This window comes from Pelophylax lessonae (assembly GCF_965119305.1).
Source record: "Pelophylax lessonae genome assembly, chromosome: 12".
Taxonomy (NCBI): domain Eukaryota; kingdom Metazoa; phylum Chordata; class Amphibia; order Anura; family Ranidae; genus Pelophylax; species Pelophylax lessonae.
Window position 1 is genome coordinate 111,958,324 of NC_138779.1, and position 25,693 is coordinate 111,984,016.

General features: G+C 44.2%; 1 protein-coding gene across 1 annotated transcript in view; it reads right to left on the reverse strand.

Moving 5' to 3' along the window:
* LOC309568901 (uncharacterized protein) overlaps positions 1 to 12,359 on the reverse strand; it is a 59,220-nt gene extending 46,861 nt beyond the window's left edge. The window contains exon 1 of the mRNA XM_082274678.1: positions 12,287 to 12,359. The gene's annotated coding sequence lies outside the window, so the exon portion shown is untranslated. The remainder of the gene's footprint in view (positions 1 to 12,286) is intronic.
* Between the last annotated feature and the right edge of the window lie 13,334 nt (positions 12,360 to 25,693).

The following is a 25,693-nucleotide window of genomic DNA, read 5'->3' on the forward strand; positions in this document are numbered from 1 at the left end:
ACCAGTGGCCTGGACCTGATGACTAATCTGTTCTGAACCTAATCAGCACATCCCGGGGACAGCGGACGTGCGCACGCGCCCCCTAGCCCCGCGCGCAACTGATGTACAGTTACAATTGTTCGCCCAGTCGAGCCACCTTGATGCAGTATAACTGCAGCGGGTGGTCAGCAACTGGTTAATGAGGTTTTTCTTTAAGGTAGGCTCAGTCACACAAAGTGATCACTTTCTGTGTGTAGAAAAGCATGAATGTGATGAAAATGTTTATTTTCCTAAAAAATGATCCTTCGTTCTGAGGTTTTTGTGTATCCCTGAGATTGTCACTTGTGACATAGTAAGTATGAGTATTTTGTGGGTTCAAGGATTGTGGGATATGTGTGCAAAATATACAGTGACTAGGCACAGATTCTGTTTAATCATCCCCCTTTAAGCCCTTCCCACTGTTAGGCAAAATCTGCCCTCTGCCTCAGTAACTACTGACCGCTGAAATTTGCCTCACTTACTATTGACCCCTAAACTCTGCCTCAACTACGACTGACCCCTGAACTCTACTTTAATTACAACTGATCCCTAAACTCTGTGTCCCTTTACGTCACAGCCAAGATTTAGGGCAATGAGAACCACGCCCAGTATTTGGCGGTTAACAGAGAACACCCCCTTTAGCCAACCTTTTCCTGAGCAGGTGCAAGGGGCACCATCTTGTGTCACTCTTGCAGTTTGAGAGAGCTGAGCCCCCACAGAAAAAAAATTGTCTACAACCCTGGCTGTGAATGTAAAACACAAACATATTAACCACTTGCTGACCGCCCGCCGCAGATATACTGCGGCAGGCTGGCTCAGCTGCGCGAACCGACGTAAAGGTACGTCGGTTCGTGGGTGTGCTCCTGGGGGCGTGCATGCACCACTGGATGTGCACGTGTGCCCCCATTATGCAGTGGGGAAGCCGATCCACGGGGCCGGCGGCCGCAATTGCCTCCGGTCACCCACTATTGCTCCCCATGGAGAGAGAACAACAGTCTGCTGTTGTAAACACAGCAGACCGTTGTTCTCTCTTCGAAGGTTTAACCCCTTCCCTGCAAGTGTCATTATTACAGTAACCGTGCATATTTTTAGCACTGATTACTGCAGTAATGTCACTGGTATCAAAAGTGTAAAAAATGTTAGTTAGGGGTCCGATCTGTCCACCGCAATGTCGCAGTCTCGTTAAAAATCGCAGATTGCTGTCATTACTAGTAAAAATAAATAAAAAAATAAAAATGACATAAATATTTCCCCTAGTTTGTAGATGCGATAACTTTTTCGCAAACCAATCAAAATACGCTTATTGGGATTTTTTTTACCAAAAATATGTAGCAGAATACAAAGTGGCCTACAATTTTGAAAAAATTTAATTCTTACATTTTGTTTTTATTGGGAATGTTATGTAGCAGAAAGTGAAAAATATTGTTTTTTTTTTTTTTTTCCAGAATTGTCGCTTTTTTTTGTTTTTAGCACATAAAATAAAAATTGCACAGGTGATCAAATACCACCAAAAGAAAGCTCTATTTATGGGAACAAAAGGACATTAATTTTATTTGGGTACAGCGTCGCACGACCGCACAATTGTCCGTTAAATTTGCAAAAAATGGCCTGGTCATTAAGGGGATAAAACCTTCCGGTCCAGAAGTAATGACTAGTGTTGAGCGAACACGGACTGTATTATTCGTGTTCGTACCGAATAATTGGATTTTTTGTACCCGAACACGGACACGGACACTTTACTGTATGTTCGGGTAAAAATCCGTGTTCGGTCGTTTTATTTCCGGGTTTTGCATGCTTTGGCGCTCTTTTCATGGCGGGCTTTCAACAGCCAATCAACAATCGTTTAACTGGTGTGCCTTAAGCCATCCCAGCCATGCCTGCAAATGTCTTAGTAGCTGTGATTGGCCGTCTGAAGCATGTGACCAAGTCTTTATAAGTTCGAGGCAGCCGCAGCGGCGTCATTATGCTGCTTATATCAGGGACAGAGCACACATCAACGTGCTGGCTGCTGATTAGGGAAAGATAGGCAGGAAAAAACCATTTGTGTCCGGATAGAATTGAGGGACAGGTCGGAGTGTTTAGGCAGGGCGAGTTGTAGGCATTTTAGGGATAGAGTCTGCTGAATTATAGGGTCAGTGTCTTCTACAAACTACAATCGATATTGCTGTGTGGGGGGTGGGGTGAATCTGCACTCAATCCTGATCTACGATCTCTTCTCAATCCTGTTAGGGACAGAGTCTGCTGAATTTTAGGGAAACTGTGTTCTACAAACTACAATCGATATTGCTGTGTGGTGTGGGATTGGAGATAGGCAGGTGTCAGTGATCCACATCCATTTTTCTGTGTGTGAGCTGCAGTGAACACAATCTTTTTGGGCTGCAGTGAACACAATCTTTTTGGGCTGCAGTGAACACAATCTTTTTGGGCTGCAGTGAACACAAAACCTTTTTGGGGTGCAGTGAACAAAATCTTTTTGGGGTGCAGTGAACACAATCCTTTTTGGTGTGCAGTGAACACAATCTTTGTGGGGTGCAGTGAACAAAATCCTTTGTGGGGTGCAGTGAACACAATCTTTTTGGGGTGCAGTGAACAAAATCCTTTTTGGGGTGCAGTGAACAACATCCTTTTTGGGGTGCAGTGAACACAATCTTTTTGGGGTGCAGTGAACAAAATCCTTTGTGGGGTGCAGTGAACACAATCTTTTTGGGGTGCAGTGAACACAATCTTTTTGGGGTGGAGTGAACAACATCCTTTTTGGGGTGCAGTGAACAAAATCCTTTTTGGGGTGCAGTGAACAAAATCATTTTTGGGGTGCAGTGAACACAATCTTTTTGGGGTGCAGTGAACACAATCTTTGTGGGGTGCAGTGAACACAATCTTTTTGGGGTGGAGTGAACAACATCCTTTTTGGGGTGCAGTGAACAACATCCTTTTTGGGGTGCAGTGAACACAATCTTTGTGGGGTACAGTGAACAGAATCTTTGTGGGGTGCAGTGAACACAATCTTTGGGGGGTACAGTGAACACAATCTTTTTGGGGTGCAGTGAACACAATCTTTGTGGGGTGCAGTGAACACAATCTTTTTGGGGTGGAGTGAACAAAATCATTTTTGGGGTGCAGTGAACAACATCCTTTTTGGGGTGCAGTGATCAAAATCCTTTTTGGGGTGCAGTGAACACAATCTTTTTGGGGTGCAGTGAACAAAATCCTTTGTGGGGTGCAGTGAACAGAATCTTTGTGGGGTGCAGTGAACACAATCTTTGGGGGGGTACAGTGAACACAATCTTTTTGGGGTGCAGTGAACACAATCTTTGTGGGGTACAGTGAACAGAATCTTTGTGGGGTGCAGTGAACACAATCTTTGGGGGGTACAGTGAACACAATCTTTTTGGGGTGCAGTGAACACAATCTTTGGGGGGTACAGTGAACACAATCTTTTTGGGGTGCAGTGAACACAATCTTTGTGGGGTGCAGTGAACACAATCTTTGGGGGGGGTACAGTGAACACAATCTTTTTGGGGTGCAGTGAACAACATCCTTTTAGGGTGCAGTGAACACAATCTTTGTGGGGTGCAGTGAACAACATCCTTTTAGGGTGCAGTGAACACAATCTTTGTGGGGTACAGTGAACAGAATCTTTGTGGGGTGCAGTGAACACAATCTTTGGGGGGTACAGTGAACACAATCTTTGTGAGGTGCAGTGAACACAATCTTTGTGGGGTGCAGTGAACACAATCATTGTGGGGTGCAGTGAACTCAATCTTTGTGGGGTACAGTGAACACAATCTCATACTTCTGAAGATTTGAGGGTGCTGCCTGTTCCATACTCCCCCTACTCCTCATCTAGCCTTTTAGGGGTACAAACAATAGTAATTGGGGCCTAGTGTGGTTGTGTACGTGTGATATACATACACTTTTTTTGGATCATATTTTCTATTCCGCTATTTAATCAAAAACCTTTGGGGATCAGTTAAATTGGGGGATAGTCTGTGTTGGTACGTGTGAGAGAGATCCACCTTTCCAAGTTGTTGGGGTTCATCTCATACTTCTGAAGGTTTGAGGGTGCTGCCTGTTCCATACCCCCCCTACTCCTCATCTAGCCTTTTAGGGGTACAAACAATAGTAATTGGGGCCTAGTGTGGTTGTGTACGTGTGATATACATACACTTTTTTTGGATCATATTTTCTATTCCGCTATTTAATCAAAAACCTTTGGGGATCAGTTAAATTGGGGGATAGTCTGTGTTGGTACGTGTGAGAGAGATCCACCTTTCCAAGTTGTTGGGGTTCATCTCATACTTCTGAAGGTTTGAGGGTGCTGCCTGTTCCATACCCCCCCTACTCCTCATCTAGCCTTTTAGGGGTACAAACAATAGTAATTGGGGCCTAGTGTGGTTGTGTACGTGTGATATACATACACTTTTTTTGGATCATATTTTCTATTCCGCTATTTAATCAAAAACCTTTGGGGATCAGTTAAATTGGGGGATAGTCTGTGTTGGTACGTGTGAGAGAGATCCACCTTTCCAAGTTGTTGGGGTTCATCTCATACTTCTGAAGGTTTGAGGGTGCTGCCTGTTCCATACTCCCCCTACTCCTCATCTAGCCTTTTAGGGGTACAAACAATAGTAATTGGGGCCTAGTGTGGTTGTGTACGTGTGATATACATACACTTTTTTTGGATCATATTTTCTATTCCGCTATTTAATCAAAAACCTTTGGGGATCAGTTAAATTGGGGGATAGTCTGTGTTGGTACGTGTGAGAGAGATCCACCTTTCCAAGTTGTTGGGGTTCATCTCATACTTCTGAAGGTTTGAGGGTGCTGCCTGTTCCATACTCCCCCTACTCCTAGCCTTTTAGGGGTACAAACAATAGTAATTGGGGCCTAGTGTGGTTGTGTACGTGTGATATACATACACTTTTTTTGGATCATATTTTCTATTCCGCTATTTAATCAAAAACCTTTGGGGATCAGTTAAATTGGGGGATAGTCTGTGTTGGTACGTGTGAGAGAGATCCACCTTTCCAAGTTGTTGGGGTTCATCTCATACTTCTGAAGGTTTGAGGGTGCTGCCTGTTCCATACTCCCCCTACTCCTCATCTAGCCTTTTAGGGGTACAAACAATAGTAATTGGGGCCTAGTGTGGTTGTGTACGTGTGATATACATACACTTTTTTTGGATCATATTTTCTATTCCGCTATTTAATCAAAAACCTTTGGGGATCAGTTAAATTGGGGGATAGTCTGTGTTGGTACGTGTGAGAGAGATCCACCTTTCCAAGTTGTTGGGGTTCATCTCATACTTCTGAAGGTTTGAGGGTGCTGCCTGTTCCATACTCCCCCTACTCCTAGCCTTTTAGGGGTACAAACAATAGTAATTGGGGCCTAGTGTGGTTGTGTACGTGTGATATACATACACTTTTTTTGGATCATATTTTCTATTCCGCTATTTAATCAAAAACCTTTGGGGATCAGTTAAATTGGGGGATAGTCTGTGTTGGTACGTGTGAGAGAGATCCACCTTTCCAAGTTTTTGGGGTTCATCTCATACTTCTGAAGATTTGAGGGTGCTGCCTGTTCCATACCCCCCCTACTCCTCATCTAGCCTTTTAGGGGTACAAACAATAGTAATTGGGGCCTAGTGTGGTTGTGTACGTGTGATATACATACACTTTTTTTGGATCATATTTTCTATTCCGCTATTTAATCAAAAACCTTTGGGGATCAGTTAAATTGGGGGATAGTCTGTGTTGGTACGTGTGAGAGAGATCCACCTTTCCAAGTTGTTGGGGTTCATCTCATACTTCTGAAGGTTTGAGGGTGCTGCCTGTTCCATACCCCCCCTACTCCTCATCTAGCCTTTTAGGGGTACAAACAATAGTAATTGGGGCCTAGTGTGGTTGTGTACGTGTGATATACATACACTTTTTTTGGATCATATTTTCTATTCCGCTATTTAATCAAAAACCTTTGGGGATCAGTTAAATTGGGGGATAGTCTGTGTTGGTACGTGTGAGAGAGATCCACCTTTCCAAGTTTTTGGGGTTCATCTCATACTTCTGAAGATTTGAGGGTGCTGCATGTTCCATACTCCTCTTCCTCATCCTCCCTTTAGGGTAGGAAAAAATTTAATCGGGCCTAGTCTGTGTTTGTACGTGTGAGATACACAGTTTTTTATCCTATTCCGCTATTCAATACACACCCTTTTGGTGTAAAAAACATTAAATTGCGGCATAATTTGCATATTTGACATTTACATATATTGTGCCTTGTTGCGCTGTTTTGGGTACTCCACCAACATGGCCAGTGGCAATGACGCCATTCTCAGCTTAACTATCCCACTTCTATGCCTCCTTGAAAAAACAATTTGGGCGATGATGGAAGAGGATGTGGCACAGGATGAGGAGGAGGAGGAGGAGGATGAAGAGGTAACATTTCAAAGGCTTTCAGGGCAGTCATTCGCAAGGGGCTCCGAGGGTGGGTTCCTGCACACACAAACGCCAGGGACACAATTGTCCAGCAGGGGCACAGTTCTGGAGGATGAGGAGGATGAGGAGGAGGAGGAGCTGGAGGAGGAGATGGAACCATGTTCACAGCAGGGTGGCACCCAGGCCAGCTCATGGCCATCACTGGTGCGTGGCTGGGGGGATACAGAGGACACGGACGATACACCTCCCACAGAGGACAGCCTTTCGTCGCCTCTGGGCAGCCTGGCACACATGAGCGATTACATGCTGCAGTGTCTCCACAACGACCGCCGAGTTGCCCACATTCTAACTTGTGCTGATTACTGGGTGGCCACGCTGCTGGATCCCCGTTACAAGGACAACGTACCGTCCTTAATTCACTCACTGGAGCGCGATCGCAAGATGCGCGAGTACAAGCGCACGCTGGTAGACGCCATGCTGCTGGCATTCCCATCTGACAGCGGGGCCACAGTGGAAGCACAAGGCAGAGGAGGAGGAGGAGGAGGTCGCCAACGCAACCAGGGCACCGCCAGCACCTCAGAAGGCAGGGTTAGCATGGCCGAAATGTGGAAAAGCTTTGTCAGCACGCCACAACAAACAGCAGCACCAGCAGCTCAGATGGAACGTCTTAGCAGGAGGCAGCATTTTACCAACATGGTGGAGCAGTATGTGTGCACACGCCTACATGTAGTGAATGACGGGTCTGCCCCCTTCAACTTCTGGGTCTCCAAATTGGGCACATGGCCTGAGCTTGCCCTTTACGCCTTGGAGGTGCTGGCGTGCCCTGCAGCCAGTGTATTATCTGAACGGGTATTTAGCACGGCTGGGGGCGTTATAACAGACAAGCGCAGCCGCCTGTCCAGAGACAATGTGGACAAGCTCACGTTCATTAAAATGAACCAGGCATGGATCCCACGGGACTTTTCCGTACCTTATGCAGAATAGCAATGGATACCGACCTTACCCACCCATTGTTCCATTTTTGCTCTTTCTCACTCTTTTGGGGTGTACCCTCATTTAAAATTTTTGAAAAGAAGCAGTGTTGGCTACCTCGTCCTCCTCCTCAGGGCCAGATTAATGTAGGGGCTATTGGAGCTGCAGCTCCAGGCCCCTACCTTTTATATAGGCCCCGGGTTGGCCATATTCACTGTTACCGCTCTTCTGTCACTTGTAAACACAGAAGTCTGGCTTCTATGCTCGCTTCCCCAGGCAGCACCCTCAGAACCTCCCCACACAGCGTGAAGGCCGGACAAGGAGGGACAGTTGGCGATGCATGGATGTGTTTATGGGCTTCAGAGACAGCATCCCATGTTGAATTAGGCATGCATGGCTGCACCCTTCCTCCTCTGGGTGCATGGCAAGGCACGGCCCTTAAGGCCCTTCAAAATCCTCAGCACCAAGCCCATGATGCTGTTAATCCGGCCCTGGTCCTCCTCCACCGCCGCTTCCACCTACACCGCCCATAGGTGTGCGCAGCCTATTGCATTAAGGTGTGCACCCCAAAGTTGAAATACACATGCATGTGTTTGCCAGCAGGGAGAGTAATGTATCGGGGCCATGTACCTGTAGGCAAGGAGAAATAGAGCAGAGCAGGTCCCAGGGAGATCTTTCCCATCTCCTCACTGGCAATGCTATGTGCCCTAGGTGATTAGGGTGTGCCCAGGCACACCCAGCACACCCTGTGCGCACGCCTATGTCACCGCCACATCCACCACCACCTCAACCTCCCTCCTACTCCATATGGGCCTCGTCCTTCAGAGATGAAGAAGAACATTGTTTTATTTTTCTGTTTTTTTTTGTTGTTTTAAGTTATTTCCCTATCCACATTTGTTTGCAGAGCACTTGCCATGCTCTTAATTACGTTTTGCTGCCATTTGCAGCACTCTAGCCCTTTCCTTTGGTGTTTTAGAGCCATTTTAGTGCCTTAAAGTTCGGGTCCCCATTGACTTCAATGGGGTTCGGTGTCCGGGAAAAGTTCGGTAAAAGTCCGGGACACGGACCCGGACTTTTTTTTAAAGTTCGGCCGAACCCGTCGAACACGGACATCTAGGTGTCCGCTCAACCCTAGTAATGACCACACCACACCACCATCCCTCTGTAGGTTCTTACCACCAGTTTGCTTATTTGAGAACTGGTGGTAAGCCATAGTGATGGATTCCGAACATGGCAGTAGTAAGAACTACTTGAATCTGGCGCATGTGTTAGTACCTGTACCAAAACTGGTGCAAGGCTTTCGTAAAATAGGCGCAGGCCATATTGGAGGGGTTATAAAAACAGAAAAGTTACTGCTTTATTGAATTCCCCTGAATATGCATATCATAGTTCGCACAAACACAGACACACCTCACAAAAGAAAGACAGGAAATGATAAAAAGGGAAAGCAAGAAAACACGTAAAATGAACACAGAACGCTTACATCTTGTGTTGTGTTACATCTTATCACAATGCATTTAAAATGCTCTAAAAATACATTATGCCCATTTTATAACCCAATAGTGTAAATCCTTATGTAGCACTACTCCCTTGGGAGCTGCTGGTTATGGGTTCCCCTGGGTTACCATTAGCAACAGCATGATAGTTCAACATTTTCCAAGTGTTTTGTGCTCAGTCAGGAAACAGTCCAGTAGCTATGGTTTTTGTGTTTTTATTGAGAACTTGGATGGGAGAAGGGAATGAGTGGGATACTCCAACTTGTATAACTATGCAAAATTAGATGGGACGACTGATTAACCACTTTACCGCTGCTCACTAGAGCTCTACTGCGGCAAAGTGGCTCTTGTAGGTCTGACGACGTAGACCTACGTCGCCAGACACTCCCCTTCCTCGGCGGCGCGCGCGCGCCGCCGGAAGCTCGCTCCCGCTGTATTCAGTCACAGCGGGAGTCGGGCCAGGGGAGGAGCAGCGGCGATCACCGCTGCTCTTTCCCGATCGTCGGGGAATCTAGTCTGGATCTCCTAAGTGACAGGCAGGGTCAGATTTCAGGGTTCAGCATAGCTGAACCTGCGATCTGTTCTTGTGTCACTCAGTCACCTCCCCCCACACATGTCAGTAAGCACCAGGCATACATTAACCCCTCCCTCTCCAATAAAATTAACCCCTTCCCTGCCAGTGTAATTTTTACAGTAACAGTGCATATTTATAGCACTGATTACTGTAGTAATGTTACTGGTACCCCCAAGTGTCAAAAATGTCAGTCAAGGGTCCGATCTGTCCACCGCAATGTCGCAGTCCCACAAAAAAAATCGCAGATCGCCGCCATTACTCGTTAAAAAAAAAAACACCAAAAACGACAGAAATCTTTCCCTTAGTTAGTAAACGCAATAACTTTTGCGCAAACCAATCAAAATACGCTTATTGCAATTTTTTTTACCAAAAATATGTAGCAGAAAACCAATTGGCCTAAAATGATAAAAAATTTAGATTTTACATTTTTTTTCGGGGGGAATTTCATATAAAAAAATTTGAAAAATATTGTTATTTTTTTCAAAATTGTCGCTCTTTTTTTTTTTTTTTATAGCGCAAAAATTAAAAATTGCACAGGTGATCAAATACCACCAAAAGAAAGCTCTATTTGTGGGGAAAAAAAGGACGTAAATTTCGTTTGGGTACGGCGTTGCATAACCATACAATTGTCAGTTAAAATTGCACAGTGCCGAATCGCAAAAAGTGGCCCAGACGTAAGACAGCAAAATCCTCCGGTGGTAAAGGCTGAGTAGCACTGCATAACGCTAGTCACGGCTAGGCCGCTGCTTCCCCTTATCATAAGTAGTGAAATAGAATTGAGTGAACTTCCTGAGGTAAACTGTACTGTACTGCAGAACAATCTTCAGGGCCCTTCCTGGCACCCCCTTTGTTCCTATTCTTCAGGGTCAACTACACGGCACCCCCTTTATTGTTACACTCCCTGTGTGAGCTAGCACCTTGTACTCACGACACTGTTTTTCATGAGAGACTCTGCCACTAGCTCCACTGTCAGCACTCTGGATCCTCTGCAGCTCAGCTCCACACCCGGTTCACTAGGCCGACTGCCTGAACCACTTTCCTCACACTTGCAGTCGTCTGCCTCCTCCTGGGACTCAGCTTCCTGCCAAAGACGCCCTGTCACATGTCCCCTCCATATTTATGGTCAATTCCAGGATGCATTGCAGGAATGCCCTCCCACTGGGACTGCCATAAACATGATGTGTCACTGGCTGGGCTTCCTCCACTGTCCAACAAGCTCCCTCCTTGGATACAGTGGGGACACTCCCTCAGACCCAGTGAATCACACCTGAAAACATGTGAAAGGCAAACTAATAGATCAGGCTCCTCTGATAAGCAGCAGGAGAAACAAATGCTTTTACCTAGCATCTACCTAACTAGGAGGGTGCTACACTTAGGCTAGTGGCAACCTTATACTTCACTGACCTTACTATAGATTGGTTGCTACTGGTTACAGCACATCCCTGGAATTCATAAAGAGCGTCATAGACACTCATTACAAATCAGTCTCCAGTCTGTGCAACAAATGGCGCAAAATATGAATAAATAATTACAAATTCATGTATTTGTTAGTTATACTGTATGTATATGAGTTTGCTGCCACACGATTTACTCCAACTTGGAAGAGGTCTTATTTACTTACCACCCACGTGATGGTATTTCTTAAGCCTGTTATACATAGATCAAAATTCAGCTGGTTCAGCAAGGACAAGACAAATTTTGATTCATGTATCAGCAGTCTGAAGTTGATCTACCCATCAACTTTTGTACAAGCAGTCAGATTTTCCCGGCTCGGTTAGGACCGGCAGCGCTGATCGGTGTATTCTGATGGTGGGGAAGTCTCCTCACTGTCACAATACCTCAGTGGGGAGGATTCATCATACATCAGGTGTGTGGATGGGGGAATCGAGTCATTTTATTTTGTTCAACCTGCTAGTTAAATGAAAAAGGCTCATCTATCGCCAGCTTTAGGGCTTGTTCACACCATATGCGGTGGGACTGCATTGGACAGCTATTCCAGTGCAGTCCCACCGCATGACAAGGCATGGACTACTTTTTTTCAGGGCAGCACACTGTAAGGGTCCTTTCACACCTGGCGGACTCCGCCGATCCCCGCTGAGCAGGCGGATGACAGCTCCCTCTCCGCTTACTGTGCAGAGACAGTCCTGTCAGATCCCCGCTCTCCTCTATGGGAGATCGGATGAAAACGGACCACCTGTCCATTTTTATCCGATCCTCCAGACGGATAGAAAATAGGGTTTGCATCCGTCTGGATTTCACAGACAGGATCGGATCAGATAGCAGCGGGTGTCAGTGGAGATGTCACCGCTGACATCTGCTGCTCCATAGAGGTGCATGGAGCCTCCGATCCGGTCCGCCTGAAAAACTGACAGGGGACCTGATCGGAAAGCCCAAAGGCAATCCAGCGCAGCCGGCAATTGAACTTTATGAGATGTCTGTGTGACAACCCAATAAAATTTGTTTAAAAAAAACAAAATCAGCACATCGTCTCTGCTCTGATCTGGGCAGTACCGCATCGTACACCAGCCGCTGATGTTAATAAGTCTTTAATGAATTTTTCGCAGCCATAGCACCAGAATGTAAACGTATCACATATAAAAACTTCCTGAATTTGTCACATGCATCAGAAATAGCACAGCTTTTATCATTTTGGTTCAGAACCTTCTAATACGGTCTTTGTCATAAAATGCTTTACTGAATCGCCCCCACCATGTTTACCTGTACTCTACTCTATTCCTACTAATATCCCTGTGCATCTAAAAATCATATAGAATTAAATTGAAATGTCAACTTACATCTATCGCATCGTTACTTGTCTTGCTATCAGCGATGAGCACTTCTGGCTTGTCAGACCCCTTTTAAAGACTGTGTTCAGACAAAGGTTGCCCTGAATGTTGTTCATTTCCTCTTCTCTAGCTTGAGTTTCGTTTCATGAACATTACAAGAGATCACATGTTACATACAGCCAATCACCATGCTACTTCCGTACACAAAGACTCACAGCCTCAGCTGACAACAGCACGGTGATGTGATCTTACTCAGCACATGGCCTTTTAAATAGAACTGAACACAAACTAGATGCAATGAAGAAACTGAAATAAGAACTGTCCGTGTTCTATTCCAGTATAGAGTGACCAGACGTTCCCGGTTTCTGGGGTCAGTCCCCGGACTGAAGACACTGTCCACAGACCAAGTCTGTCCTCGGTTTTGTCCCCGGTTTGCAGGCATTTGCCCTGTGGGTCAGGGCCACCGGGTCCAATGGTAAACAGAGAGCGGAAAATACAGTATACATAGAGAGAGGGAAATACAGTATATATAGAGAGAGGGATACAGTATATATAGAGAGAGGGAGATACAGTATATATAAAGAGGGAAATACAGTATATAGAGAGAGAGGGAGATACAGTATATAGAGAGAGGGATACAGTATATAGAGAGAGGGAGATACAGTATATAGAGAGAGGGATACAGTATATAGAGAGAGGGAGATACAGTGTATAGAGAGAGGGATATACAGTATATAGAAAGAGGGATACAGTATATATAGAGAGAGGGAGATACAGTATATAGAAAGAGGGAAATACAGTATATAGAGAGAGGGATATACAGTATATAGAGAGAGGGATATACAGTATATAGAGAGAGGGAGATACAGTAGATAGAGAGAGAGGGAGATACAGTATATAGAGGGAAATACAGTATATATAGAGAGACGGAGATACAGTATATAGAGGGAAATACAGTATATATATATATATATATATATATATATATATAGAGAGAGAGAGAGGGAAATACAGTATATATAGAGAGACGGAGATACAGTATATAGAGGGAAATACAGTATATATATATATATAGAGAGAGAGAGAGGGGGGGGGAAATACAGTATATATAGAGAGAGGGAAATACAGTATATAGACAGAGAGGGAGATACAGTATATAGAGAGAGGGATATACAGTATATATAGAGAGAGGGAAATACAGTATATATATAGAGAGGGATATACAGTATATAGAGAGAGGGATATACAGTATATAGAGAGATGGATACAGTATATATATATATAGAGAGGGAGATACAGTAGATAGAGAGAGAGGGAGATACAGTATATAGAGGGAAATACAGTATATATAGAGAGACGGAGATACAGTATATAGAGGGAAATACAGTATATATATATATATATATATATATATATATATATATATATATAGGGAGAGGGGGGGGAAATACAGTATATATATATAGAGAGAGGGAAATACAGTATATAGAGAGAGAGGGAGATACAGTATATAGAGAGGGAAATATAGTATATAGAGAGAGGGAGATACAGTATATAGAGAGAGATGGAGATACAGTATATATAGAGGGAAATGCAGTATATAAAGAGAGGGATACAGTATATAAAGGCAAATACAGTATATAGAGAGAGGGAAATACAGTATATAGAGAGAGGGAAATACAGTATATAGAGGGATACAGTATATAGAGGGAAATACAGTATATAGAGAGAGGGAGATACAGTATATAGAGCGAGGTATACAGTATATAGAGGGAGATACAGTATATAGAGGGAAATAGAGTATATAGAGAGGGAGATACAGTATAGAGAGAGAGAGGGATATACAGTCTATAGCAGTGGTTCTTAACCTGGGTTCGATCGAACCCCAGGGGTTCGGTGAGTCAGTCTCAGGGGTTCGGCGGGGGGGGGGGGCAACGGGGCAATTGCTCCCCCCGAGAAAATATTACTGATTGTGAGGCCAACCCCCCCCCCCCCGGGAAATCAGAGCTGCGATCGGGATGACTCACAGCCATTACACATAGACACTTGATGCTCTGCCCCCTGTACCTCCCCCAGCAGGTTTCCAGCCTATCTCCTGCAGGCTGCTTGCTGCTTGAGTGGGCGGGATGGGGATGTACCTGACCACGGAGATCGCGCCCGCCTGGAAGAGGGAAGTGTGAGCAGAGGGAGCCGAGTGAATGTTCCTGGAGGTAGGCTCAGCTAGCTGTAGATGGTGGATTAGTTTGCAAGCACCTCTATGCTAAGTCTGCTGAGTTACTGCAGCTTAGCATAGAGGTGCTGTTAGCTGACAAATGGAAATGCATGTCCTTTTCATTTAGCTCAATAAAGCATTGTGAATGCCCCCTGGTGTGTAACCTCCTGATACCCCATGGTATGCCCTCCCAACACCTCCCCCCCAGTGTGTGTCCTCCTGACACCCCATGGTATGCCCTCCCAACCCCCCCAGTGTGTGCCTCCCTGACACCCCATGGTATGCCCTCCCAACACCTCCCCCCAGTGTGTTCCCTCTTGACACCCCATGGTATGTCCTCCCGACCCCCCCAGTGTGTGCCCTCCTGATACCCCATGGTATGCCCTCCCAACACCTCCCCCCCAGTGTGTGCCCTCCTGACACCCCATGGTATGCCCTCCCAACCCCCCACCCCAGTGTGTGCCCTCCTGACACCCCATGGTATGCCCTCCCAACCCCCCCAAGTGTGTGCCCCCCTGACATCCCATGGTATGCCCTCCCAACCCCACCCCAGTGTGTCCTCCTGACACCCCATGGTATGCCCTCCCCCCCCCCCAGTGTGTGCCCTCCTGATACCCCATGGTATGCCTTCCCAACCCCCCCAGTGTGTGCCCTCCCGGCTCCCCCAGTGTGTGCCCTCCCAACCACTGATGTGTGCCCTCCTGACACCCAGTGTGTGGCCTCCTGACTCTCCACTGGTGTGTGCCCTCACTACCCTCCCCCACAGTGTGTGTCCTCCTGACCCTCCCCCCCAGTGTATGCCCTTCCAACCTCCTGGTGTGTGCCCTCATAACCCCCCCGGTGTGTGCCCTCCTGACCCCCCCCCCATGTGTGCCCTCCCAGCCCCCTGGTGTGTGGCTTTACTGATCCCTGTACACTGTCCTGTCAACTCCTGTCCTCTGCCCTATTCTCTGTACACCGTCCTACAGTCTACTGACCACTCTATCCTCCCTACAATCAACTGACCCCTATACACTGCCCTACATGCTACTGGCCTCTGTACACTGCCCTACATCCTACTGACCTTTCTACACAGCCCTAAAAACTACTGACCCCTATACACTGCCCTACATGCTACTGACCTCACTACACTGCCCTACAAACTACTGAGCACTGTACACTACCCTACAAACTACTTACCACTGCACACTGCCCTACAAACTACTCACTACTGCACACTGCCCTACAGCCTACTGACCTCTGTACGGTGCCCTACAGCCTACTGACCTCTGTACGCTGCCCTACAGCCTACTGACCTCTGTACATTTTACTTTGTATGATACGTTTAATTCAGTTATGTAAACAACACCTTATTTTCTGGCAGTGCCCCTCCCGAGACTAACTCATAAAATCATATTTTATTTTTCCAATTAAGAAGGGTTCGGTGAATGCGGATTTGAAGCTGGTGGGGTTCAGTACCTTCAACAAGGTTAAGAACCACTGGTCTATAGAGAGAGGGAAATACAGTATATAGAGATAGGGGGATACAGTATATAGAGAGGAAGATACAGTATATAGTGAGGGAGATACAGTATATAGAGAGAGGGAGATACAGTATATAGAGAGAGGGAGATACAGTATATACAAAGAGGAAGATACAGTATATAGAGAGAGAGGGAAATACAGTATACAGAGAGAGGGAGATACAGTATATAGAGAGAAAGATACAGTATATAGAGAGGGAGATACAGTATATATATAGAGAGGGAGATACAGTATACAGAGAGAGTGAGATACAGTGTATACAGAGAGGGAGATACAGTGTATAGAGAGAGGGATATACAGTATATAGAGAAAGGGAGATACAGTATATATAGAGAGGAAAATACAGTATATACAGAGAGGGAGATACAGTATATAAAGGGAAATACAGTATATAGAGAGGGAGATACAGTATAGAGAGAGAGAGGGATATACAGTCTATAGAGAGAGGGAAATACAGTATATAGAGATAGGGGGATACAGTATATAGAGAGGAAGATACAGTATATAGTGAGGGAGATACAGTATATAGAGAGAGGGAGATACAGTATATAGAGAGAGGGAGATACAGTATATACAAAGAGGAAGATACAGTAATACAGTATATATAGAGAGAGGGAAATACAGTATACAGAGAGAGGGAGATACAGTATATAGAGAGGGAGATACAGTATATATAGAGAGGGAGATACAGTATACAGAGAGAGTGAGATACAGTGTATACAGAGAGGGAGATACAGTGTATAGAGAGAGGGATATACAGTATATAGAGAAAGGGAGATACAGTATATATAGAGAGGAAAATACAGTATATACAGAGAGGGAGATACAGTATATATAGAGAGGAAAATACAGTATATACAGAGAGGGAGATACAGTATATAGAGAGAGGGAAATGCAGTATATACAGAGAGGGAGATACAGTATATAGAGAGGAAGATACAGTATATAGAGAGGGAAATACAGTATATAGAGAGAGGGAGATACAGTATATACAGAGAGGGAGATACAGTATATAGATAGAGGGAGATACTGTATATAGAGAGAGAGGGAGATACAGTATATAGAGGGAGATACAGTAGATAGAGAGGAAGATACAGTATATAGAGAGAGGGAAATACAGTGTATATAGAGAGAGGGAAATACAGTATATAGAGAAAGAGAGATACAGTATATAGAGAGATGGATACAGTACATAGAGAGAAGGAAATGCAGTATATAGAGAATTGATACAGTATATAGAGAGAAGGCAATACAATGTATTTAGAGAGGGGGAAATACAGTTTATAGAGAATTGATACAGTATATAGAGAGAAGGAAATACAGTATATAGAGAGATATGCATTGAAACGTTTTTCCTTATCTTCTTAACATTTGGTAGTCATATCCCAAAACATTCTAAAAAGTATAATTTTTTTTGTTTTATGGGCGAAATATGAGAAATAACGTATATATCATACAATCATTCCATAAACACATACCACATACACTGCATATATAATTTAGGGAAAATATGCTTACAAAATAGTTTACTATTTGCCAATAAAAATAAATACATATGATTTCATTTTCAAAATCTGGTCACCTTAATTTAGCAAACAAAGAAATGCACACCTGTTCTGGGAAACGCACAGTGCTAGTTTGATGGTCCTTTCACACCATACTGCGCATGTAAACACACTGCATGTGCATAAATATGCATTTTCATGCCATTACATTGGGATTGATTTACTAAAGGCAAATAGATTTGCAATCTGCAAGTGCAGTTGCTCCATAGCTTAGTAAATGAGGTGAAGCTTCACTTTGTAAAGACTATTTAAAGCGGAGTTCCAGACATTTTGTGTTTATTAAAAGTCAGCAGCTACAAAAAGTGGGGTGCCCACACTAGTGATGCCCGCGGCACCACTAGTGTGGGCACCCGGCTGTGACAGCTTACGGCTTCACAGCCGGGTGAACACTGCGCATGCGTGAGTCGCGCTACGTGTCCTGAGTGGACATGCAATTTTCTGGAACCTGTGATGTGTCCCAGAAGATTGCAGGGACTGAGGGGGAGAGGTTAACTTCCGCTCTAGCTGCCTAGGCAGCCCAAACTGAAGTGTGTGCGGGTACCTGTCAAATCTAGGTAAAAAAAAAAAAAAAAAAATCTAGGTACCCGCTCCCCCCCCCCAAAAAATGACATGCTAAATGTAGCATGTCAAGGGGTCAGGAGGCCTTAACCACTTTACCACCGGAGGATTTTGCTGTCTTACGCCTGGGCCACTTTTTGCGATTCGGCACTGTGCGACTTTAACGGACAATTGCGCGGTCGTGCGACGCTGTACCCAAACCAAATTTATGTCCTTTTTTTCCCACAAACAGAGCTTTCTTTTGCTGGTATTTGATCACCTGTGCGATTTTTACTTTTTGCCCTATAAACAAAAAAAGAGCGTTTATTTTGAAAAAATAACAATATTTTCCACATTTTTTTTATATGAAATTCCACCCCAAAAAAATGTAAAAATCTAATTTTTTAAAAATTTTTGGCCAATTTGTTTTATGCTACCTATGTTTGGTAAAAAAAATCACAATAAGCGTATTTTGATTGGTTTGCGCAAAAGTTATTGCGTTTACTAACAAAGGGAAATATTTCTGTCATTTTTGGTGGGTTTTTTTTAACGCGTTATGGCGGCGATCTGCGATTTTTTTTGCGGGACTGCGACATTGCGGCGGACAGATCGGACCCTTGACTGACATTTTTGACACTTTTGGGGGTACCAGTGACATTACTGCAGTAATCAGTGTTATATATATGCACTGTTACTGTAAAATGACACTGACAGGGAAGGGGTTAATTTTATTGGAGAGGGAGGGGTTAATGTATGCCTAGTGCTTACTAACGTGTGGGGGGGGGGGGGGAGGTGACTGTGTGACACAAGAACAGATCGAGGGTTCAACTATGCTGAACCCTGCAATCTGACCCTGCCTGTCACTTCAGAGATCCGCCCGCTTGTGTTTACACAGGCGGGCGGATCTCCACACTCGATTCCCCGACGATCGGGGAAGAGCAGCGGCGATCGCTGCTGCTCCTGCCCTGGACCGACTCCCGCTGTGACTGAATACAGTGGGAGTGGCCGCCGAGAAAGGGGAGTGTCTGACGACGTAGGTCTACGTCGTCAGACGATAACGAACCACTTTGCCGCAGTAGGCTCAACGTGAGCAGACGGCAAGTGGTTAAAGCAGAAGTTCCACTTTGTTGGGGTTTAATCACTTACAAGGAAAAATAAAAAACAGCATTTTTTTTGCATTTACATGATTGTATGATGAAAGTCAGCAGAGCTTCTCCCAATTTACTAAGCAATTCCACTTGCAAAGTGCACAGTCTGTTTGTCTTTAGTAAATATACTCCATTGCCTTTTTATTCGCACAGGCATGCATTGTCTTTCAAATTTTTTTTTTTTTTTTTTTTTTTTACGTCTTTGCCTTCAGTTGCATTGCTTTTACATATATTTACAGTATCTCACAAAAGTGAGTACAACCCTCACATTTTTGTAAATATTTTATATTTTCATGTGACAACACTGAAGAAATTACACTTTCCTACAATGTAAAGTAGTGAGTGTACAGCTTGTATAACAGTTTAAATTTGCTGTCCCCGCAAAATAACTCAACACACAGCCGTTAATATCTAAACCACTGGCAATAAAAGTGAGTACATCCCTAAGTGAAAATGTCCAAATTGGGCCCAATTAGCCATTTTCCCTCCCCGGTGTCATGTGACTCATTAGTGTTACAAGGTCTCAGGTGTGAATGGGGAGCAGGTGCGTTAAATTTAGTGTTATCACTCTCACTCTATCATACTGGTCATCATAGCAAAGAACTCTCTGAGGATCTGAAAAAAAAGAATTGTGGCTCCACATAAAGATGGCCTAGGCTATAAGAAGTCTGCCAAGACCCTGAACCTGAGCTGCAGCACAGCGGCCAAGACCATACAGTGGTTTAACAGGAGAGGTTCCACTCAGAACAGGCCTCGCCATAGTCGACCAAAGAAGTTGAGTGCACGTGCTCAACGTCATATCCAGAGGTTGCCTTTGGGAAATAGACGTATGAGTGCTGCCAGCACCGGTGCAGAGATTGCAGGGGTGGGGGGTCAGCCTGTCAGTGCTCAGACCATACGCTGCACACTGCATCGAATTGGTCTGCATGGCTGTCGTCCCAGAAGGAAGCCTCTTCTAAAGATGATGCACAAGAAAGTCCCCAAACAGTTTGCTGAAGGCAAGCAGACTAAGGACATGAATTACTGGAACCATGTCCTGTGGTCTGGTGAGACTAAGATAAACTTATTTTGTTCAGAGGGTGTCAAGTGTGTGTGGCGGCAACCAGGTGAGGAGTATAAAGACAAGTGTGTCTTGCCTACAGTCAAGCATGGTGGTGGGAGTGTCACGGTCTGGGGCTGCATGAGTGCTGCCGGAACTGGGGAGCTACATTTCATTGAGGAAACCATGAATGCCAACATGTACTGTGACATACTGAAGCAGAGCATGATCCCTCCCTTCGGAGACTGGGCCACAGGGCAGTATTCCAACATAACAACCACAAACACACCTCCAAGACGACCACTGCCTTGCTAAAAAATCTGAGGGTAAAGGTGATGGACTGGCCAAGCATGTCTCCAGACCTAAACCCTGTTAAGCATCTGTGGGACATCCTCAAACAGAAGGTGGAGGAGTACAAGGTCTCTAACAGCCACCCGCTCCGTGATGTTGTCACGGAGGAGTGGAAGAGGACTCCAGTGGCAACCTGTGAGGCTTTGGTGAACTCCATGCCCAAGAGGGTTAAGGCAGTGCTGGAAAATAACGGTGGCCTCACAAAATTTTGACACTTTGGGCCCAATTTAGACTTTTTCACTTGGGGGTGTACTCACTTTTGTTGCCAGCTGTTTAGATATTAATGGCTGTCTGTTGAGTTATTTTGAGGGGACAGAAAATTTACACTGTTATACAAGCTGTACACTCACTACTTTACATTGTAGAAGAGTGTAATTTCTTCAGTGTTGTTACATGAATAGATATAATAAAATATTTACAAGAATGTGAGGGGTGTACTCACTTTTGTGAGATACTGTATATATATATATATATATATATATATATATATATATATATATATATAATACTGTGTATATATATATATATATATATATAAATGTAGCAATGTTTCCAGGCCTGTGGCCTGATGTGGGTCTGCCATTAGAACCGGTATTCTCTCCAGCCCATGGGAGTTGCAGCCCTGGGTGTGACAACTGAAGCAGCGACAACTCCGGCATCTTTGTTTGTGGGGTTTTTTTATTTAAGGGGGATGGGAGAAGGGAATGAGTGGGATACTCCTTGTGGCTCCAACTAATTACACATGGGACTTTGTTACTGAGAAAATGCCCGTTGGCGCTGCCTTGATGCCAGCTGACGCCAGCCAACGCTCACTGACTCTGAGAACTCTCTGTGTAGCTGAAGAAGTGTTGAATCCCTGACTTATAGTCCTGTAGATCCAAGACTGAGAACTGTAGAACTCCTGACACTGCTGTGCTGTGGAAATCACTAAATACTGTCCCCCCCCCGCTTGGTACAGCTTGAGGTAATATATTTCAGAACTGTGTGTAACTGTCGCTTCACTGACACTCTCTGTACAATTCAGGGCCCAGACTGCCGGTACCCCCTTTACAACTTCAGGGTCCTCTACCTAGGCACCCCCTTTGCAGCTAGCTGACACTGGATCCCAGAACCTCTTCCGGAGTGGTCCCCTCTGACCCTTCAGGCGAACCCCAGGGGAAATCCTCAGTACTCACGACCTGTGTAGGCTTTCCTGGGATTGGACCCCTCTCTCTCCCCGCAGGCTCTCAGCACATCGGATCCCCTCAGCTCAACTCAGCACTCTCTGGATACTCAGGCGACACCCCGAGACATCCACCTTCCTCAGACAGGAGGAGAGACAGCCGCACTCTCCATCCTGGGACTCTGCTCCTGCCCAAGACAACCTGTCACGCACTTCCCCCCAACTTATACCCACTCCCAGAATCATTTGCAGCATAATCTGCCTTCTGGGCTAGTTACAAGCTGGGATGTGTCCTCTGATTGGGCTTCCCACACTGCCCTATGAGAAACCTCTCAAAGGAGCCAGTGGGGATACTTCTCCCCTCAGCAGGCACATCTGGAAGCCCTGACACCCTACCTAACAAATCACAGCCCTGCTGTTAGGCAGACAAGGCCCACTATATATTTTACCAGGCACCTACCTGTAGGGTGCTACACATATATATATATGGTATATATATATATTGTAAAAAAAATATACAAAGTATATACCCCGCACCAAGGATTAAAAAATTTAATAAATATAACTTAATTCCAAAGCTGGCAAAAATAGTTTTTTTAACAAGACCACGTTCTATGTGTCGTGTGTAGACACACGCTCTCGGAAGAAGTCTTAGTGACGAAACGTCAGGGCATGTGTGCGCGGTCGCCTTGTTATCAGACTGGCGCCTGGCTAAGCTATGATCTCTTATACGGATTGAGTGATGGTCATCAAGCGTCTATATATATATTTTTTGAATGCCTTCATTCAGATTCTATCTTCTAAGTAGACATCCTGAGGGGAGTGGGGTCATATTTGTGTGTATTTTAAACAATAAATTTTGCGGAATTACACTATATGTTCCATGTCACATGGAGTGACATATGAAGGTTAATAAGATATATAAGGAGATCCGAGTTTTTGGAGGCTGGAGAGGTCCGTATGGTGATTTGTATTCACTCTGAGGAAGCGTTTTTTACCATTCATCTGGTGAGTTCCAGAGTAGAGGGGGGAGCACCGGTGATTGGTCGAATTGTGGTGTATCTAAGTTCCTTCACACCCTTCCCTCAACATTTTGGACTGTTTTCCATGTAAACTGGCCATTTGAGTTAAATTACACCGCTTGCCTGTTAACATTCCATCTATATATCTTATCTGCAGCAAATCCATTCGTTAGCGCTGTTTGTGTGGTTGATTTTTTCTAAATATTTGGATTGTCGATTACACCCTTTTAGAATATTGCTTTGATTCTAACAGCTGCTGAGACCTTTGGGGTCACATAAGTACATCTCCTAGATTATCTCTGTTTTGAGTAGAGCGCAGGGTGAGTGTTTTTTTGCAATCGAGGGGGCATTGCAATTTTCTTCACTCCTTGTTGTTATGTATTATAGGCCTACAATTCTTAGTAATTACTGACTTAAACCTGACCAAAACAAGAGTCTAGTAGACATCCAAGAGGTGATAAATTTGAAACACAAACGCATGAATTATAATCGAATCAATAATATAATTTTATTATATAATATAATTGATTAGATTATAATTCATGCGTTATATATATTATATATTATATATATATATATATATATATATATATATATATATATATATATATATATATATATATGTGTGTGTGTGTGTGTGTGTATATATATATATATATATATAATAACGCATGAATTATAATCGAATCGATAATATAATTTTATATATATATATATGTGTGTATATAGGTATATATATATATATATATATATATATATATATATATATATGTGTGTGTGTGTGTGCATATATATATTTATATATATATATATAATATAAAATGTGTTTGTGTTTTGTGCAACGTTTTTTGAATTTCCCTTCCTAGTTCCGCTCCCATGCAGCATTGCTGCTGCAGGGAACGGAACTAGGAAGTCATCATACTGACGGAGGACAGACGAGCGGCGGGGATCTCAGACGGCTGGCGATCACAGCAATGGGAGATCATCGCTGGATCGCCAGGAGAAGGTAAGAGACACCGCTGCGCTCTCTGCACATCTACCCCGAGCGTGACTCGGGGATACCGATCCTAAACTAAAACATCCACCCCGAGTCACGCTCGGGGATACCGCCAGGGAGGTTAAGGACTTATTTTTGATCTTCTTGAGCACCAAGTCACTTTATATATATTGGACTTTTATATACCAACAGTCACGATTTATTTATTTATTTTTGGTTATTTTTAATATTGCTATATCCTTAAGGCTCGGTTTCCACTAGTGCGGCTACGAAGTCGTGCTACTTCTAATGCGACTTCGTAGCTAAAGTTGTTTGCGGCTTTCAGTGAGACTTGTCCCTTATTAGAGGGAAGTCGCACTGAAGCCGGCTCAAAAGTAGTGCACAAACTACTTTTGAAGTCGCCGCAACTCAAGTCGCGGCAGTTGAAACGGGCCGAATTGAAAACAATGGCTTTTGATTTGCTGTGCGACTTGACATGTGTCAAGTCGCACAGCAAGTCGCACTAGTGGAAACCGAGCCTTATACTGTATGATATTTACTTATTTTTACCACTACCTGAATCATTGAAATATACACTTGGTATCATTCCTATACTATTCACCAGCAAGCGCTGTAGTTAGCTTTCATTAAAGCTAATTCTATCCATATATATATATTGCCAAAATTATTGGGACGCCTGCCTCTACACACACACATGAACTTTAATGGCATCCCAGTCTTAGTCTGTAGGGTTCAATATTGAGTTGGCCCACCCTTTGTAACTATAACAGCTTCAACTCTTCTGGGAAGGTTGTCCACAAGGTTTAGGGGTGTGTCTATGGGAATGTTTGACCATTCTTCCAGAAGTGCATTTGTGAGGTTAGGCACTGGCTTTCAGTCTCTGCTTGAATTGCCTGGCTTTCAGTCTCTGCTTGAATTCATCCCAAAGGTGTTCTATCGGGTTGAGGTCAGGACTCAGGACAAGTTCCTCCACCCCAAACTCTCTCATCCATGTCTTTATGGACCTTGGTTTGTGCATTGGTGCGCAGTCATGTTGGAACATGAAAAGGCCATCCCCAAACTATTTCCACAAAGTTGGGATCATGAAATTGTCCAAAATGTCTTGGTATGCTGACGCCTTAAGAGTTCCCATCACTAGAACTAAGGGTCCAAGCTCAACCCATGCAAAAAAAAAAACAGCACACCATAATCTCCCCTCCATCAAATGATTTGGACCAGTGCACAAAACAAGGTCCATAAAGACATGGATAAGCAAGTTTGGGGTGGAGGAACTTGACTGACCTGCATAGAGTCCTGACCTCAACCCGACAGAGCACGTTTGTGATGAATCAGAGAGGAGACTGCGAGCCAGGCCTTCTCATTCAACATCAGTGCCTGATCTCACAAATGCGCTTCTGGGAGAATGGCCAAACATTCCCATAGAAACACTCCTAAACCTTGTGGACAGCCTTCCCAAAAGAGTTAAAAGCTGTTAAAGCTGCAAAGGGTGGGCCAACTTAATATTGAACCCTGGGGACTAAGACAGTCAAAGGAAATGTAATATTATTATAGTATTGTTATACATGATTTATACAGTGCCAACAGTTTGCACAGTGCTTTACATTGTAGAGGAGGGACAGTACAATTACAATACAGTTCAGTACAGAAGGGACAGGAGGGCCTTGCTTGTGGAGCTTACAATCTAAAGGTAATATCCTTTACATCACAAATCTTTGAGCTACAGCCACATAAAACCATAACATGGTTTGTGTTAATAATTACCTCTGAAGACTATTATAGCATTAAACCCATATTTCATAGATCAGCCTAATTACTTTCTTATGCCTTCCTCAATATGGACAAGGATAATTAAAGTTTTC